We start from the raw sequence: 21,473 nt of genomic DNA, 5'->3' as shown, positions 1-21,473 counted from the left end.
AAGAAGCAGCTTTTTGAAACTGAAGTTTTTACGTATTTTCATTATTCTTTTTAATGAAAATGTGCAATTTTCTGATGTTGACATATATTTCTCTCTATGTATTTGAAAAGGTCACAACATACACATTTTCTTTGATTATAAATTATATTTATAGGTTATAGACCTTGTATGGGAAAATATGACGACCGAGTTTTTTGGCGCATAGACGGACCAAGCTTGCGAGGTCTGTCCGCGACAAAAAACGAGGTCGTCATATTTTCCCACACAAAGTCTATAACCTTTTTATTATATACTTTCAATTTCATTTAGAAACTATCAATAATTTATTTTTAACAATTTCTTCATTGATTTAACTGAGTAAAAGATGAAAAACACGAAAACTTTGAAAATTAATGACGTAGTAATTGCTTGTGTATTGATTGTGACGTAATGTTTGCGGGCCGGAATGTTTCCGCAAACTTTTAAAGAAAAAAGAAGAGATGAAATTGAAAGTATATAATAATAAACTATATTGAGGGAAAATTAATAGTTTTTCCACTTAAGACCATTAACATTGATAATTCACATGAGGATGGAAATACCTCAAGAACTATATAGCCAAGACCTTGGACTGAAATATTATATTACATAAAACAAGCATTCTGACAGTATATATTGCATAAGCAAATAACATATCCCCTTACAGCCTCCCTCCCCCTTTCAATTGATGGATATAATTTGAGAGAATGTACATTTAGTGTTCTTTGACCCTAAATTGCGACTACTAAAATACAGGTACCAAGTCACCATGGGCTTGGGGTAATTTATGGAGTCATGGAGTGGAGTCAATGAATAAAATATTTATAATTCTAACCAACTATTCATTTTTTATATCAGCAGTGTATGTTGACAGCATCCTGTCCTCATTTCCTTTCATTATATTCCACACAATAAGGTAAACTAATGTGCATCCAATTAAATGTTATGGAAAAAAAAACACATACTTAATGCACTTCATTTTTATCTCAGAATTTACTTACACCCCCCCCCCCCCCCCCCCCCCCAATAAATAAATAAATACATAACTAGCCAAACAATGTCATTAAGTGATTATCTGGCATTGCAGGTCATAAATTTGACCTCATTCTTGGTGCTTGTGACAGGAACATTTTCCTCCCACCTAAGGGGATGAAGGGGCTTTGACAGTTGTGTGTGCAACTAAAGTAGAACAAACAGATTGAACCAAATTCCAACACACCTATTTGTACCGGATGAGGGTGTTGAGTTACATTATTCTAAAATAAAGAGTGACAGTTGGGGGATAGATAAGTTATGAAGCACAGAGACTCCATTCCACTTCACTCCATAAATTACCCCAAGCCGTCACCACCATGTTAACCAGTATCATATTAGTTTGATGTTTCACTGTTCATACAGTTGACACATGTAGTTTTTATCAGCTGAAATCAAACCATATTATCAATGATGGAATTGAAGATGTTTGTGAAACATTGATGCCTATGCATAGCTTAACTCCCAAGGTCAAAAATATGGTACAAAATGAAAGGTCACAAGGAATACACATGTGAAAAATGAAAACCTTGCATAACCAACCGTTCAAGAGATATGGCAAAGGTTAAAGTTTTTCAAAAGAAGGTCAAACCCCAAGGTTAAGGTAAGAAATAAAAGCATAAAAAAAAGGTCTTGTCACAAGGAAACATGACAGCCCTATCACCATCCATTCAAAAGTTATGGCCAAGGGCAAATTTATAGTGGACAAATAGGTAGACCAAATGCTTTATGCCTCCGAATCCATTTGTGGAACTCTTCAAAAGTAAAGGCGCGTAAAGTCGTGCTACCGGGACAACATACGTAAACATTACTTAGGCATACATAATATAAATTATGGTATCGGATACATATTATATATAACCGACTGCAAACCTCAACACTGATTACAATTCTAAAGTCAAATTTAGGAATTGATTATTCTTACAAGAAAACAGACGAACTTATTAAACTATGTGAGGGAGTGCAGGTACTAAATCTGCCAAATCTGACCGATATAAAGCATCAATCGCAAGAAGAACTGTGAAGGGAAAAACCTATATGCATATCCAACACAAGAACTTTTCTTGTAATTAATGTGATTAATGTTTTTAAAGTTATTCTGTCAGACTGTGAAGACATTCTATTTTATCATACAATTAGGACAGGTTCACATGGCATGGACTTGGTAATCGCACACGAACACCCCCCCCCCCCCCAATTTCCATATTTTAGAACAAGTTATATATATGCCAAACTGCATTTTTTAAGACGTTTATAACACTAATTAACACAACTAATGCGTTTCCAAACTGCATTTAAGCTATTTTGAAAATTACAAAATATTGATGGATTTAGGACAGAGAACATCATTGTTTGGAATTTTTAAAATAGGTGTGGTGGAGTTTAAAATCATGTAAAATTTTTAATAAGATTGTGTTAGAATATTTGAAAAAATGCAGTTTGACCAATGGTTATTTTATTTAAAAATACACCATGTATTTTAACTCTTTAAAAAAAGGGGGGTGCTATGACCATTTCGTTTCGTTTATGTCCCAGTAATCTCACACTTGCTCGCGAGACTTGTGCATTTTCTTACCAATGACGCACAAGAGTCATCAAAGTGCGATAACTCTAGCAAGCTGGTAATGAGAAGTATTACAGGAGCATGAAAACATTACCATTATGCTCCTCTCTTAAGAACATTTTTTAAGCATAAATCTAGAGAGAACTTTTTGACAATTCAATACTCTTTATTTTTATCATATTTCTAAAACATTCATCCTATTACTTTTTGTGGAGAACTGGAATTATTAAAATTCAAAATATTTAACTGGCACAATAACTATGTTGAAATAATTAGGCACTGTGACTTGGCAATATACTAACAAACACTGACAGTACAGAAAGCAGATGAGGCTAATGGGATCAAAATAAAAATGTCACATAAATCAATACCGTGCAGCCATGTAACATGGTGAACTCCCTACAGACAGTCAGCTCAGGAATTCTGTCATATATCAAAATCTGTTATAGCATAAAAAGCAAATAAATCCAACACCCAAATCATGCACCACAACAGAGTTGCAAGGCATCACTTCTTTTGTTTACATTGAATCCTAACAATCTAAACAGTCCATCTGCCCTTGGATGGCTCCTTCAAACATGCAAGCTTCCTATTGGCAAAAAGAGAGTCATGCAGCCTCTTCTCTTATTTAATTAATATAATGATACAGTGGCTGTTTTTCTAGATATGCATTCAACACATTTTATCACCCTTTTAGCTATGAATCCATATGTAATCACCAAACAGAAAAATAAAATATTCTGTCAAACATTAGTTTTTTCAAATATCAAAACAATTACAATATTATCTATAATGATTGCCTTTATCATGATGCAATTAGTTTGACTAGTGCATACAGATCTGATGAAAGAACAACACTTATATACTTAATAGAAATGTATATCATATTTATCACATTTTCAACAGTGAAATACTGGACATTTCCATGTGTTTTTAAAAAGCATTTTTAGGGATCATCTTTAAAATGGAAAATCAAGACTTAGGTACGTACATAACATTCGCCTATATATATCTATAAGAGCTTCAAACAAGGAACAGTGTTATGAATATATGATAGTAAATTAGACTTGCCAACATACTAAATGCCAAAAGGCCTATGTCAAAAGACAAAAATATTATAGTCTGGACCAAATAAAAAAAATTCTATCATTTGACCTTTACATAAAGGTCATGGTCAAAGGGCAGCAAAATTGGCACATGGCACACTGTCTTATTGTATATATCCACATACCAAAATATCAATGGCCTAGCCCAAAAATTCCATTGACCTTTACATAAAAGGTCAAGGTCAAAAGTCATCAAAAATGGCATATGACACACTGTTATATCATGGTATACCTGTGACATACCAAATATAATATGCCTATGTAAAAAGACAAAAAAGTTATGGCCCATGCCAAACAAATTTTGTATGAGATGTAGAAGAATTCACACTAAAATAATTTTTTGTCTAAAACAATTTAGACATCATCAATGGGACACTGACTATGACAGTTCATGCCAGACTTAAAATTTTAGTAATAAGCTTAAAATAATAAATCTGTATACATATATAGTGACACTCACTAAGCGACTACAGCAGTTCATGTCCTATTTGCAACTTTGCTAAATACATGTATTACAATACAGAAATTTGAATTACAATATAGTGATGCTTGATTTAATTACTGCCCAAATGACACACCATTACATATTGGTGAAGGGCACCTATCATTAGTTGTATCAGAGTGCTGTTACAGTTGGCTGTTGATTTCAATTACACGACACAATACCACCTGATAACACAACACTGCAATATATCCACAATGAATGCTCAGAGCTTCAAACTCAGCAAAGCAATGAATTTATTGTAGCCAATAACTCTACAAACCTTTGTTACAGCATCTAAATATTGACTGCAACAATGTGGAAAAGACAAAATCAATTGCAGATATCATAATATCAAAAGGATTGAAATTGACGCAGTGAAAACTGATTTTAATACATGCACTAACGTTCTTTTGTGCCGATTGCTATCAAGATGGTTAAAATGTCCAATTCAGGGGGGAAATCTAAGCAGATAGACTGCAAATTTCTTAGAATAAAGGGCCAATGGGCAATGATAGCCATGCAACAACTTGTTATATCTTTTTATACCATCCTTTTACAAAACATTTAGTGATAAGTGATAAGATGTGAATATACAATATTACATATGCAAGTAAAAATGCTTCAGTATACATACACAACCTAGCTTACCCAAGGGAAATTTCTAATCTGACAAAATCATTCCAGCTATCCTTAGACATTTTCCCCAATGTGATGACTCAAACTGCCGATAGCTCAAATTTCTGAGAGCTCAAAGTGGGGACTTTCACTTCAAAATGGTGACAGTTGAAAGCAGTAAAAGCTAAAGTGGTGACTTAAAACTCAAAGTAGCAAGACTGCTGAAAATGGTGACAGCTCAAAGTGGCGATAGCGCAGTGTTGACAGCTCAAAAGGTGACTCAGGCCAAGTGTTCACAGCTTGGTATTTAGAGCTCAATACTGATGTAAGCTTTGCTTTGTTTGTTAGTTTCACTTAATTCCCCTCAAAGATTGTTACTTTCACAATGAGAATTAAGTCACCAGCTGTTCATGAGGTACTAGAAATTCAGACCTATGCATGAAGCTCAAAGCCATAGTAGTGAGCACACTTTACTATACAGCTCAGGTAACTGCCAACACTGATTCCAACAGCATTAAAATTTAACAATCACTTTATCATTTTGGTCATATCAACATGCAGATTCTGGTAAGTAGGATCCTAACAATCGAATAATTCTCATGCAATTTGTTTCTCCAGGGAAAGAATTCATAGTTTACTGATGTCAAGTTACATTAATTTTCAAAAAAAACAATTCACCTTGATTAAGTTTCATCTACAAAATGCATTCAATTAGATAAAACTACAATATTACTCTATAGAACTGAATGATATATGAGTGTAGTAATGACTAGGGATTTAAATGCGGATTCACGCTACTGCTGCTCTGTCAAAAATTTAAAGATTGTAAATGTAATCCGATTCCCATGGGGATCCGGGTTAGAATAGGTCCTCGACCCTTGCTTGTTGTAAGAGGCAACTAAATGGGCGGTCCTTCGGATGACATCGCAAAAACCAAAGCCTAGGGTGTGGTGCGTTACAGATCCCTCCCTGCTCAAATGCCGTATTGTGCCGAGCATAGGCCTAAATTTAGCAGCCCTTCACTGGCAATTGTGACCTCTCCATATGAGTGAAAATTTTTCAAGAGGGATGTTGAACAATATTCAATCAATCATTAGGCCTAAACATAACCTATGTCTTTCCTTCGATCTTGTTAGTTAACAATAGCTGTGCATTTGATTTACTTTTTCATATTTTCAATTTCAAAACTGGTAATCCAAGTTGAGTTCCAGTCCATAGGTAATTGAAATTTTGTTTTCTCTGAGTATATGGCATTAAGAAAAAATATGCATGATTTTTTTCTTCTCATCATTTTATCTTCCTATTTAAACAGGCAAAGCATCCCCACTGCCAGTTCTCATCTAAACACTGCATTTACAAAAAAAAAATATCTACCAAACAAGCACAATCTTGGAATTAAGTCCAACTCCAACCAGAAAAATCAACCCATGGCAACCATTAAATTTTCTGTGACATGCTAATCTGACAATTCTCTCTTCTTAGCTGCCCAGTGCATTTTTATTTCTTTTTCCATTTCTCTATTCCATCAATGATCTTTCTTGGATCAAATCACTATGACTTTTAAGACTGCATTTTCAAAAATTTTAACAGATTAGGATTTTTCTTCAAGGCTTTTAGTTTTGTCAACAAAATACATACATGCCAACTTTCCCGATTTGTGCGGGATTCTCCAGATTTGAAGCAGTTAAAAAGGCAAATCCCGATATCCCGATCAGGATTTCAAAAATACCCTGAAATCCCAATTTTCTAAAAATAACTCCCATTTTACGACAACAAACCCCCATTTCCAACCGGAATTTGAAATCCCGCGTCATTTCTGAACTGGCCAATCAGAAATCAGGACAATAGTTGTTTACCTGTGTCACATGATATCGGGTGGTGTAATTTACCTGGTCTGCCTGTGTCGGGTGCTTATTGGACAGTGCGAAGCATGTTTTGATAGTAATTAATCGGGAAGACAGATTTCAAATTGACATATCCTTTACACAAACGTGAATGACAACGATGATAGTGTCACCATGTTTCCAAACAATCGGACATTCCCGATTTTTGCCTCTTGCTGACAGCATCCAAAATATGCAATAGGTACGTCAAATATATTTTTTCCCAACTATAATAATATAGGCTATCTGAATCTATCTGTCTATAGTGATGTATTATATAGTCTATATAGTGTAGTATTCAATAGACTTTGTGATGCGTAATTCGCACATTAAGTTTACATTAGCAAGTAGCCTTAATTTACATGTTGTTTTTTTTTTTTTTTTTTTTTTTATAGTTTTGTTAAAGTTAATGGTCAAACACACTTGATCTTGTGTTAATATATGATACATGTACAATGATTAGATTGATATTTTATTTGAAAAGACAAATATTTATTTTCATGGTAAAATGCTGTGAATTTTGAGCTTTGAAAAAAGGTCATCGCGCGCAAAATCCCCCATGGGATCGATTTTTAAAAGTTGGCATGTATGCAAATAGTAGGTCTTATCCAAATTGGGTGTGAAATAGCATTCTTTCTTCTATCACTTTTGCTTTATTCATTCCTGTACTGGAGTGAAAATGCTATAATGTGGGAGGGAAAATCACTCTCTGAAAGTTGCATCATACTGTTGAGTATTAATAACATTTGAAAAAAATTTGCATGTCACTTTTACAAAAAACATCTTGCCAACATTTGTATTTGCACTAAACAATCCTGAAATTTACAATTATGTCCCCCTTGTCCCAAAGATGCTTAGTTCATGCAAAATTCAACAAGAGTACCACCAACAGTACATAATACGCCAGTGAAAAGCTATAATATGGGGTGTTTTTCTTACACCATGATTTGTAGAACTTGGCTTCAAGTAGTATTAGCAATCATCAGGGTGTGAATACTTTCTTTGCATTGTAAAAATAAGACAAATCATGTACTCTCTATGTAATATTTTCACTTGGCATAGGATGCATCCTAGCCCCAACAGTTCCATCTGTATCTTGCTACTACGACCTTGGACCTTCAGAAACAATAGGCATCCTCCACTTGACATAAAGTGTATGTGTACCAAGTTTGACAGTCCTGCCCCGACAGTTCAGTGTGTATACTTACTGCCTACAAGGTTTTACTACTAAGTGATACTGCAACCTTGACCTTGAAAAACAATAGACATCTTCCTCTCATCATGGTGATCAAATATACCAAGTTGTAATATCCTGGAGCTTACGGTTCGGTCTGTATCCTGTTTACAAGGTTTTCCTACTAAGTGATACTGCAACCTTGACATTTGACCTGTTCTCTGATCTTGAAAAACAATAGGTATCTTCCTCTTATCATGGTGATCAAATATACCAAGTGGTAAATTCTGGAGCTTGTAGTTCTGCCTGTATCTTGCCCACAAGGTTCGGATAGACAGACAAACAGACGGAGGACACAATACCATAATAGTCCCATCTTCAAATTCCAAGGGTTCATTCATCTATAGAAATTAACAAGAGGCCCAAAGGCCTTATCAGTCACCTGAGTACTAGTGAAAAAGTATCACTACTCCCAAGGGCTATGAAATCAAGAAAAAAAATTCCTCTTCTCAATATCTAAGCTAAATTCTAATGTTCAGCAACAGTGTAAAACAAGATGTGTTCTTAAAACTTCGATGCCCACAAAAGTGCATACACTGATGAAAGACTTCACATAAAGTAATAGGTGTATTAACATTAAAACATATGACTAATATGGACCCATCCTAGAGTCAAAACCCTGGGTTGTAAAATTTACAATATTTGTACACCCTTCTGCTATACCTAAGTATGCATTTAGATTTTATACAGTATCAGCAAACTTACACATAAACACTATATACTAAATTTGGCCCCACCTGGGGTCAGAACCCCTACCCCGGGAATCATGAAATTTACAATTTTGGTAGAGGTCTTCCTGCTAGAGCTACATCATTGTCCATTTAGTGTTTCTTAAACGTGCAGTTCTGGAGAAGATTTTAGAAAATTGGTCAATTTTGGGCAGATTTTGTCCAGCCCCTAGGGCCCAAGGGGTGCAGGAATCCTGAAATTAGTGTCCCCCTTGTTCCAAAGATGCTTCATACCAAATTTGAAAATAGTAGTTATCAAGAATATTAGTTAAAAATTTCTAGTGATCACACAAAAAAATCATGTGAAAATCCCTCCAAAATGTTGTAATTTAAAATTACTCATGACAAACTTTCTAATTCATAGTCACACATGTTTACTTCCACACTTTTCCTATGCAATCCATTTCTTAAGTTTTCGCAGTTTTGGTCTTCTTATTACAATGCCATTATTATTGGCATTAATGGAACAATTTCAAAAAAATTAGGAGAGAAATGAAAAAATTATCTTACATTTCGATACTAAAAAATTGAGTGAAATTGCTTGTCAGGGATACCTTTTTGTGTAATTGGAGTAGATTTGATACCATGTAAAAGAGGAAAAAATTAATAACGTCTTGAAACATCCCTTCTGCAACAGCTGATTGCTGCCAAAGAAATTTACTTAACAATTACTTAAGTCATCATTGGTATTCTTACACTCTATTCCTTTCACTTAAAAGTAATTTTCTCTTCTTCCAAATATTGAATTGAATCTACATGCAACATCAATAAAAAATCTTCAGGAAAATCCGGAGATTATTTTCGTATAACATGGATTGAATATATTGGAAATTTTAAGTTAAATGAATTCCAACTGCTCCCAATGCAGAGCATATTTTTCAATCTTATATGTCGCCTGTGAGAACACTGGTGATTCAATTTATCACGTAACATTAGGACACACAGATATCTGCTAAATCATCTGCCTACATTAAATCATGATGTGGAATGGCGGTGGTATTTCACTCAATCATTTGTTGGTCATACTCCAATGACAAGATTTATGAAGTCATGACAGTCACGACTGTCCTACACAATAACACACAAAAATAACTTCATTTATTTCAATCGCTTATGAAAAATTGTTACATTTAATGTGGAGCAATGACAGATCGCTAAACAGAATGTATACAAGATGGACCTCATGGCTCACCTGAATCACCTTAGCCATTGTTCAGCTGTTGTCATTTTTAAAGGATTTTTTTTCATTCTTTATTCCCATGTAAAATCTTGATCCCATATTGTGGCCCCAACCTAGTCCCATAGGATCACAACATAACTGAAAATGAATTCACGTATCACAGAGATGCCTCAACACAAATATGACTACAGTACCTGCAACGTTATTCTTGACATGATAAACGATAGAACACGATACACGCACGATAGGATAGGATACACGCACAATAGGATAGCTAGGATACAAGCACGATACAATAGGATACACGATAAACCTGATAAACGCAAAACATGATAAACGATCTTCACGATAAACGGAAAACCTGATAAAAATATTGTAAATTTAGAAGCAATTTAGACAGAACGAAATTTTGATACCTACAAGATAATTACATTATGTTGATAATAATACTGAAGGATTTCAATATTCATCGTACACCTAAAACATATAATTTCTTTCATACACAGTCGTACTTCTTTTAAAAAAAATATTTTTAATTCAATTCTTTAAGCCATATCACAGCTAAAATCAGAAAACTAAACTATATACGGTTTTTAATTCATTATTTGATATCTATATGAATTAATGATTCTAATGAATTAATGAATCAATGATTCTAAAATTATAGTGTCACTTAATGTTTAATATATAATTTACACAGGAAACAAGAGGTACTGTGAGCAATGCTCATCACTAAGAATACCCCCCGCTTACCCCAATCTCCCAAAGGGTGTTGGTAATAGGTAAAACTTCAGTATTATGATCCAAAAGGTATCTAGGAACACAGCATCTCCATGCGATGAAAAAAGCCGTTAAAGAATTTAAATGGAAACCATATTGCTACTTTGATGTCCAGTGCACGTGACCTTTGACCTTTTGACCCCAAAATCGATAGGGAACATCTTCATCCCATGGGTAGTCCATATGTATGATATGGTGACGGTAGGTGGAAAGGATAACGCTTTAGAGCCCGGAAACCATATTGCTACTTCAATGTCCAGTGCACTTGACCTTTTGACCCCAAAATCAATAGGAAACATCTTCATCCCATGGGTAGTCCATATATATGATATGGTGACTGTAGGTGGAAAGGATATAACGCTTTAGAGCCCGGAAACCATATTGCTACTTCAATGTCCAGTGCACTTGACCTTTGACCTTTTGACCCCAAAATCAATAGGGAACATCTTCATCCCATGGGTAGTCCATAAATATGATATGGTGACTGTAGGTGGAAAGGATAACACTTTAGAGCCCGGAAACCATATTGCTACTTCAATGTCCAGTGCGCTTGACCTTTGACCTTTTGACCCCAAAATCAATAGGGAACATCTTCATTCCATGGGTATACTATAGTCCATATATATGATATGGTGACGGTAGGTGGAAAGGATAATGCTTTAGAGCCCGGAAACCATTGCGTCTACAGACGGACGGACGGACGGACGGACAGACAGACGGACAACCCGATTCCAGTATACCCCCCCCACAACTTGTTGTGGGGGGTATAATTAACTAAATGTAATATAATGTAGTGATATCATGCTTCAGTAGCTCTCATTCTAAAGTCTTATTTTGAATGTGAAATAAAACCAAGTAATATTTTGTGTGTATTATAAGTGAGAAGGGGGTTATTTTGCATCAAGCTCTAAGTTCACCGGTCATTCAACAATTACAATTATTTTCATCATGACCGCTTTAAAAAAATCCACTGCACTACACCAAATCTTCCTACGTTAGATATTTCTACACTATGAGTGATAATTGATAGTCATATGTAATTGGAACATATGTATTTGAATTGATATCTTGATAACCAAAAACATAAATAAACTATGAAAAAACAAAAAAACAAAATCTGGCTATTTTTAAATCCACAATTTTGAAACGCTTAAAACTTTTTGTGTTTAGTATTAAAAAAAATCAAATAATCATCAAAACCAGCATCAATTTTCAGTATCTACCCGTACGACTATAGGTACATGTACAAGTGTACATATACAAGAGAAAAAAAAACAACGATGTCAGCCGAGTCGTGCCCACTTGAGCAGACCTTTGAGAGATGCAACACCATTGCACCCTTTTAAAACTTAATCTTCTAAATGTGTGAAATATAATGTCCCTGAGAATGTTTGATGCCAAAACACGGGTGATACACAGACGCGCACAAGTTCAGTAGTTGGTATATAAATAAAATACAGGTGGAAAAAATCAAAAGAAAAAGAGCCTTTATTAAAATATATGTAATAAACAATGTAATTTACTGATTTTTCGTTTCAAATCGAAACTTCCTATTTTCCTGTTACTGTTAATTACAAATAATTGTTTCTAGACAAGCAAATGTTCATGAACTTCAGATGAAGGAGCTTTCAGATTCACTGTCCCCTGCTCGGCAAACCACTGCCTACTTTTCATACTACTTAGAATGAAATTGTGATCAATTTCCACCCTCACTGGACAGACAAATACCTCTTCTTCTGCCTTAAAATCGAAAGCTTTATGTTCTCCTTCAAACATACTGTCTTTTCTCGATTCCTAAAAATAGCTTCTTTAACAAAACGAACAAGAGGTACTGTGAGCAATGCTCACTAAGAATACCCCCCGCTTACCCCAATCTCCCAAAGGGTGTTGGTAATAGGTAAAACTTCAGTATTATGATGGGCTATAATTACTTCGGTGTCCAGTGCACTTGACCTTTGACCTTTTAACCCCAAAATCGATAGGGAACATCTTCATCCCATGGGTAGTCCATATGTATGATATGGTGACGGTAGGTGGAAAGGATAACGCTTTAGAGCCCGGAAACCATATTCCTACTTCGATGTCCAGTGCGCTTGATGTTTGACCTTTTGACCCCAAAATCGATAGGGAACATCTTTATCCCATGGGTAGTCCATATATATGATATGGTGACGGTAGGTGGAAAGGATAATGCTTTAGAACCCGGAAACCATTGCGTCTACAGACAGACGGACGGACGGACAGACAGACGGACAACCCGATTCCAGTATACCCCCCCACAACTTGTTGCGGGGGATATAATAAAGCTTTCCAAAAGTATCGTACTTTTTCATTAGATTTAATATACAATCCCGATAGTTTCTGAAGCTACACAATAAACAATTTTCATGATAAACGGAAAACCTGATACACGCAAAATACGATACACCTGATAAACACAAAACACGATAGAAAACAGAAAACCTGATAAACACAAAACACGATACGATAGGATACACGCATGATACGATAGGATACACGCATGATACGATAGGATACATGCACGATAAGATAGGACGATACACGCATGATAGAACACGATAGGAATGTCAAGAATGACGTTGCGGGTACTGCAACATGATCTTGCTGATTTGGATAAGACAAAGGTCACAAGGTCATAGATCATGGTAGGGCATGAAAACCTGCATGCCAAGTAGAAATCTACATACAAAATATGAAAGCTCCATCTGAAATAGTTCAGCAGATATTGAATAGGTCAGATTTTCATTAATAGCAGTCAAACTTTAAGGTCAAGGTCACAGGGTCAAACACCAAAGTATATCAAGGTCTTGCTATAAATAACATTTATACAAATTATCTAATTTAGATTAATAAGACACAATTCAGCAATCTGAAGTTTTTCTTAATTTTCAAGTGTTGTGTCAAACACAATTCAGCCAACAGGAAATACAGAGAGCTGAACATGGCTACTGCAGTGAATGACGAGAAACTCCTACGGAATTGCAATGCATACTGCACTGCAGCATATGCTGCTTTGGTGCTGCAAGGAATACTTTTAGTTGTGCAGCATATATGAATTAAAACTGCAGCACAATGTGGGATAATGTACTGCATTGAGCATATGCTGCTTTGGTGCTGCAAATTAAAGTATACTTCATTTACACTGCAGATAAGAAGTACAATTGCAGCACAGAATGGGATGTACTGCTGATTAATTGCTGATTATATTTACTGCATCTGTGCAAAAAAAATGTGCTGCAAAACAGTTACTTTTTTTTTATTTCTTTTCCCAGGAAACTGCATGCATGCACTGTTTATGTGCAGCAATTTGGCAAAACTTGTAGGCTATAATGCAATATCTTGAACAGATTCTTACAGCTAAGGGCTGTATTAAATTGTCTTACTCTTGTAATGTTGGCACTAGATGCTGGTATTATGAGATAGCTGCTTTTGTGCTGCATATATAGCAACTTTATCTTATTAAAAAATCATGCATTGAACTCATTTTAAGCTTAATATTTTCTATTCAATGTCAACCACATTAAGTTACACACCACTTCATCCTGTTCAATAGAATTTTTGAAAAGACAATGTTCTTTATAATACTGTCTACATTTTTTTTATCATACCTAGCAAATTTTGTGGCCTCAAAATTGAATATCCATTGCCTGAGTGATTAAGATTGATTGTTGTATCCATGCAGCAAACATTGTCAATTACCTCTCTCCCATGCAATGGACAAGAATATAGAGACAAACGTTTCCTTAACCTACAGTACATCCCTTTTTCACTGTCAGTCTGTATGGAAACACAAAATTTCACAGCAGTCAATATACATTTCTGCTTCTTTTCCCCTCAGAACAGGATACTTCTTTGTCATAAATTTGGTGAAGGTAGGCCCTACAGGAATAGAGGGATCGACTCTCTCAAAGACCCTACAGGAATAGTGGGACTCTCTCAAAGACCCTACAGGAATAGTGGGATCAACTCTCTCAAAGACCCTATAGGAATAGTGGGATCAACTCTCTCAAAGACCCTATAGGAATAGTGGGATCAACTCTCTCAAAGACCCTACAGGAATAGTGGGATCAACTCTCTCAAAGACCCTATAGGAATAGTGGGACTCTCTCAAAGACCCTACAGGAATAGTGGGACTCTCTCAAAGACCCTACAGGAATAGTGGGACTCTCTCAAAGACCCTACAGGAATAGTGGGACTCTTTCAAAGACCCTACAGGAATAGTGGGACTCTCTCAAAGACTCTATAGGAATAGAGGGATCAACTCTCTCAAAGACCATATAGGAATAAAGGGACTCTCTCAAAGACCTTGCGCTTCGTACTGGATTTATTTCCTCAAAAATGAAATATAATGTAAAATAGCAGGCTGGAGATAAGAAAAGATTAATGAGCACAAGTTAAATTAAATAGTAATACTTCTAGTAAGCCATATTTTTAACATAAGACATTGTCTAAACATCCATCAAATAGAATGAAAATATTAATTTCAAACCCAAAACACATCAACCCAATACATGCATCAATTGACTAAAAGACTACCACGCACAGTTTTGCCCAGATTCCCTCCGTATATATCTCATAGTTCACATTCTCAATTTGCTTTATCTTTAATCTTTATTTTACAGATCAAATTGTCTATACATATAATCTTCAGTTCAGGTGTACTATATACAATATGCATGAATATTTTTTTGTTTGCAAAGCCTGATTTTAAAAAAAGAATACATGTATTATGACAGATCCGTGGCTTTGTGTGCTTTTTAAATGTCACAACACGACTTCATGAGGCTCATCCGGGTGTAATTTAATGAACGTTCTTTCAATTCAAATTATTGCAGGAAATACAACACCTACCATTGTAAAAAATACATTAATATAACATTTTCCAGACAATATACGATATAGTCCAACAAAAACATTCTGGTTTTTTCACCAACAATGTCAATTTTATCTGGAAAAAGTACAGAAGTAGTCAGATGCTGGTATAAATCAGAAACTTGTTTTGTGTTTAAACAGAATAATGGAAAACTTCACCTGAGTTTACTCAGACCTAAAAATTAAAAAAATGCACAGTGATGTGAAGACCTTTACCAAAAATGTAAATTTCATGATCCCCAGGGTAGAGTTTCAATTTGACTAAAGGGAGAGGCCAAACTTAGTACATACTGTACATACTCGCACACAAGTCTTTTTTAGGGAGTAAAAATTCGACCCTGAAGTCTGTGTCTGACTTATATGTGCATAGTAACGCCATAATATTTTTCCTGCCGCACAACCCGCAACATTTGACAGAATTTTGAATGCGTTAATGATGGTTTAGTGAGTAGAAAATCAACAAAAGACGTGATTATTAAATAACAAGGTGAAAATCACAGTGATCAATTTCATAACTCCTATTAAGGAATATAAAACAAGATATGATTATAATCTACCGATTATAAAGTCTCCCAAACAAAGTATTGGCTGTATAAAAGTGTCTTTTTCTGAGTACTACTGTTTTCCTCCCTTGACAAAATCCATGCCAATTTTAACTTCATTTAAAAGATCTAAATCACGAAGGCTTTGATTTTGAATTTTTTCAAAACATCCCCCTTTTTTTCTTCAGTAAAACTGGTGTCACTTGACCTTGATCCTAGTTTGCAGGTCCCAACATCCTCTTATCATTTTTGATGATCCCATGTCTCCATCAGTCCTGGTTTCTAAATTTTTATAATCAAGGTCAATGGAGATACTACTTTGTAGGTCACTACAGCCTTCATTTCTGAAGATATCATGTCTCAATCATTCCCAGTTCTAAAATTATACCAGACTTATGTTTAGGGTCAGAGGTCAAAGTCACTGGAGTCATTTGACCTTCATACCAATTTGTAGATCCCATCATCTTTTTATTATTTCTGAAGATTCCATCTCTTTATCATTCTTAGTTCTTAAGTAATACCAATTTTATATTCTAAGGTCAGGGGTCAAGGTCACTAGAGTCACTTGACCTTGTTATTAGTTTGTAGATTTTATCATCTTCTTGTCATTTCTGAAGGTCCCATGTCTCTATTAATTCCAGTTCTAAAATTATACGAGTTTGTATGTTCAAGGTCAGAGGTCAAGGTCACTGGAGTAACTTGATCTTGATACCAATTTGTAGATCTCATCATCCTTTCATCATTTCGGAAGACCCAATGTCTCTATCAGACCTGGTTCTTAAGTAATACCAGTTTAAGTTCTAAGGTCAAAGTCACTTGAGTCACTTGACCTTGATACTAGTTTGTAGGTCCTGTAATCCTCTTACCATTTCTGAAGATTCCATGTTACTATTAGTCCCGATTTTAAAGTTAAACCAGTTTGTATGTTTAAGGTCAGAAGTCAAAGTCACTGGAATCACTTAACCTTGATACCAAATTGTAGGTCTCATCATTTCTGAAGACCCCATGACTCAGCTATCAGACCTGGGTCTTAAGTAATACCAGTTTTATGTTTTAAGGTCAAAGGTCAATTGGTCAATAGAGTCACTTGACCTTGATACTAGTTTGTAGGTCTTGTCATCCTCTTGCCATTTCTGAAGATTCCATGTTGCTATCAGTCCTGGTTTTAAAGTTATACTAGTTCTTATGTTCATGGTTAGAGGTCAAGGTAACTAGGATCACTTGACCTTGATACTAATTTGTAGGCCCTGTCATTCTCTCTTCAGTTCTGAAGACCCCAGGACTCTATCTATCATATTTGTCAAGTTATATCTGTTGAAATTTGGAATTAATCCCCCCTATAGAGTTCTATGTTAAACCCCACCCCAATTTGATCCCCCAAAAATGTACCCTAAACCCCTTCAATTTGAAAACACAAAAACATCTCTGCACCTTTAGATGTATTGGCCTATCATATCCTTGAATATCTATTACTTTCATCAACTGGCTATGGAGAATGAAGCGGAAGAAGAAGCGGAAGAATAATAAGAACTGAACAAAAACAACAAGTCTCCAAACTTCGTAACGATAAATTACAATTCTGAATACTTCCCACAATGATATTAAGAATGAAAATAAATTCGACTTATCTTCTATGTTCATTAAAGTCAATATGAGGAACATATCAATTTATAAAACCAGCACAGTAGATATTCACTACCTATCATGATTTGCAGTGCAGATGTTTGTTGGGTTTTTTTTTTTTTTTGGTTGAAAAAATTACCTGCAATAATAAACAAACATCAATTACAGTATGGTCCTCGTCCAACAATTATAGGGGTGCATGCAGTGCTTTTGATCATCGATAGCAATATAACTACGATCAAATTACAGTAATTAATTGATCGCCTATTTATTTGACCTTAATGTTCCAGACGAAGGCTTGGACAGTCAGCACCTCATAATTAAAAATGGGGAAAGAGTATCTCATAAATATTTTTTTTATCTTTTTAATATCAAAGTTTTATGTGGTAAAACTATAGTTCCAATCACCATGCCGAAAACACAAAGATTCAAACTTTAAGCTTAAAGTGGTGGAATATGCCGAGTGCAGCAGCAGAGAGTTTGGCATCAATAAAAAACTTGGGAGAGTTTGACGAAAAAAGAAGATGCAGCTGGAGGATGTTGAACGTCCAATGATCCGAACCACATCATCACCAGTAGCCAGTCTCAAAAGTAAGCTGATAGAATGGGTAACTGACCTGAGGCAACGAGGTTACATGGTGACACATGGCACTATCCGCCTTCAAGCTCTACAGAGAGTAAGCCACAACGAGACCCTCGCATCAGCCAACTTCAAAGCATCAGCAGGCTGGTGTTCACGATTCATGAAACGACATGGTCTATAGTCATCAGAGGAGACAAGAGATCATTAAACAAACTTGAATCTGCACTATGTCAGGAAGCTTTCATGTAAATGGAAACTTTTCTAGCCCAGTGGTTCTTGGGAAGATTTTTAAAGATTTCCCCAATATATTTGTATTTAAAACTTTGATCCCCTATTGTATCCTCATCCTATCCACAGGGGCCATGATTTTAACCTAAATGAATCTGCACTAGGTCAGGAAGCTTTCTAGTAAATTTGTTCTTTCCTGGCAAAGTGGTTCTTGAGAAGATAATAGTTAAAGATTTCTCACATGCAAATTTTTGATCCCCTATTGTGGCCCCAATCTACCACTGGGGGTCATGGTTTTAACAATCTTGAATTGCACTATGTCAGAAAGCTTTCATGTAAATTTTTGCTTTTCTGGCCCAGTGGTCTTGAGAAGAAGATTTTAAAATGACCCCACCATATTTTTGCATTTATCTCCCCTTTGAAGGGGCATGGCCCTTCCTTTGAAAAACTTGAAGCCCTTCACTCAAGGATGCTTTTTGCCAAGTTTGGTTGAAAATGGCCTCATGGTTCTGGAGAACAAGTCGAAAATGTGAAAAGTTTACAGACGGATGGACAACGGGTGATCAGAAAAGCTCACTTGAGCTTTCAGCTCAGATGAGCTAAAAAGCATAGTGCACGTTTGTTAAATAAAATTCAAAATATACAGTGAAATCAGACGGGATAATATCTTCAAGCAACCAAAAATACTGTCAATTCTGGTTTACAAAAAAATCATGATCACTTCCTAATTTGTTATCAACCAAAGAAATTTTGCAAGAATGATCTGTTTTTGTAAATCAATGGTGTCAACCTAGAAAATTTTATAAATTGTCTACAGTAGTATGTAAAGCATTCCTATACGGTACCAATTTTGATGCACCAGATGCGCATTTCGACAAATAATGTCTCTTCAGTGATGCTCAACCGAAATGTTTGAAATCCGAAATAACTGTGAAGTTTTAGAGCTAAATATAGCCAAAACCAGGGTGCCAAAAAAGTGGATCAAATTCTATATTGCATATCTTGTTTTTATGTTAATGTAATTTAGGAACATCGGAGCTATGCAGTTGTATGGATAAATATGCTGACAATATTCAATTATGTTTTTGAGTATGTGTATAAACAAAGGCTATAATGGTGATGAAAAATTGCAAGTCATTCCTTATAGCCGACCATCTACAATTTAAGAACCAGAAAAAGCATCTGACACTTTAATGATGTACCTTAATGCCTTATTTTCCCCATCTTGCTTTTTTTATTAAGATGTACACAACACCTGCTCCTACCTACACATTGCCAGCATCCTTTAAGTCTGATATCAAACCAGCACTTCTCATTATATATCTTGGGTTTCTTATGATAAAGCATACTAATATCTCCTGGTCATTTACCATCCACCATGAAAATTATTCTTTAATCATATCTGTTCTCACAGAAGTAAATTACAAACTGGGCAAAAAAACAAAATCACATGGGAGAAAATTATATGTGAAATCTGATTAAGATAAGGATGGAAAATGAACAATAATGGGTTGTTGTCGGCCTGCAGTTAATTAATATCCTTGTAGCATTCTCAGTCAAAACTATGGTGCTCCAAGAGTCATAGTGCTCAAAACAGTTGCATTATTTCCTACCACATAAACCCTAAATGCCAAGATGTTGTTAAACAGAAATTGAAACTTTTTCCATCACTCCAGTGTTGAAAAATACTCACGGTCTCCCACCCACCTATACTCAAGTATCAGTCCAAGTCCGTGTTGCTGATAGCTTATCAATCATGTCTCTTTATTTTTACCTCAATGACATAAGTTCCAGACATTTAACAAACATCAAAGAAAAACAGTTATTGGAAAACTTTATGAAAACAATAATTTACACAGATCGTCAGTGTTTGACAGTAGTGTATTGTTCTGGGAAAATCAGCTTCCCATACCTTAGCAATCTCATTTGAATTGATATACACACATGTGGAATCATGAAGGAAACTGAAACGGACATTCATAATTGGAAAGGGATACAAAATTTCACTCCCTTTCATCCAAGGGTACTATGTAAAATGTTTGGCTGAAAATTGAAAAGTGGTTTATCAGAAATATTTGTAAGGTATCTAAAAGCATCTGTGCTGGAACATATACTCACTGATGATAATAACCTTCCATCAGTTAATTCAGTTAATTAAGTTAATTCAGATTTCAGTTAAAGCAATCTAAGCTAAAGAAGTTTACAAAGAAGAAAATTTCCGAAGCAATGTGAAAACAAGGAAATTAACCCCTTCTTTTACGTATCATGGGAAGAGAATAATCCCACAAATTGGCAATGATCTCCTAGAAGGGTTGATGGCCTGAATTATTTGTCCCTTCCATATTCATTTCAGTCAGAAACATCTCAACTGTGAAATTTATTGTTCTAATTTTCCTCACACTATTGAGAGGAAATCTTTCAGAAAATCCTATTTTCTTTGGTCATTGACAGGTCTTGAGACATTAATGGTAGATTTTAGAGTCTCAATCAACAGATGGCAGTTATAAACAATCCAGTAAGAGCTCTCCATTCACACAACCTCCATCATAATGTAGCAGTACAACTAAAATCACCCGATAAAATCAGAACTCTCAATCATCAAACTCATCATAAGCTTAAGCAAAATATGACCAATATATATATATATATATATATATATATATATATATATATATATGCACCTTTTCCCTGTTTATTGAGTAGGATTCTGTTGTTCTAATACCATTTTAAAATAATAATATGGCTCAGGCCACAGCTTTTTTATTTCTTGGTTTACATATCCACCAACTCTAATTTCTGGAGAATAGGGAAAAAAATTAAATGTAAATTTTTACTTTCATTTAATTCTGTCGATTCTATCTAACATGCCAAACCGAAAATAAAAATAAAATGCATTTTATATTTATGAAAAGAAAATCGTGAAACACAAAACTATTGATTTGCATTTAGTAATATCACTACTCGCTTTGCGAAATCATTA

At 35.1% G+C, this 21,473-nt stretch overlaps 1 protein-coding gene across 1 annotated transcript in view; it reads right to left on the bottom strand.

The window, feature by feature from the left end:
* Nucleotides 1-21,473, bottom strand: part of LOC125677249 (CD109 antigen-like) — a 291,878-nt gene that overhangs the window by 201,285 nt on the left and 69,120 nt on the right. The gene's annotated exons all lie outside the window — the stretch shown is intronic.

This window comes from Ostrea edulis, chromosome 1 (assembly GCF_947568905.1).
Source record: "Ostrea edulis chromosome 1, xbOstEdul1.1, whole genome shotgun sequence".
Lineage (NCBI taxonomy): Eukaryota > Metazoa > Mollusca > Bivalvia > Ostreida > Ostreidae > Ostrea > Ostrea edulis.
Note: the sequence above shows the minus strand (reverse complement) of the source record. Positions and strands in the feature narration are given on the sequence as shown.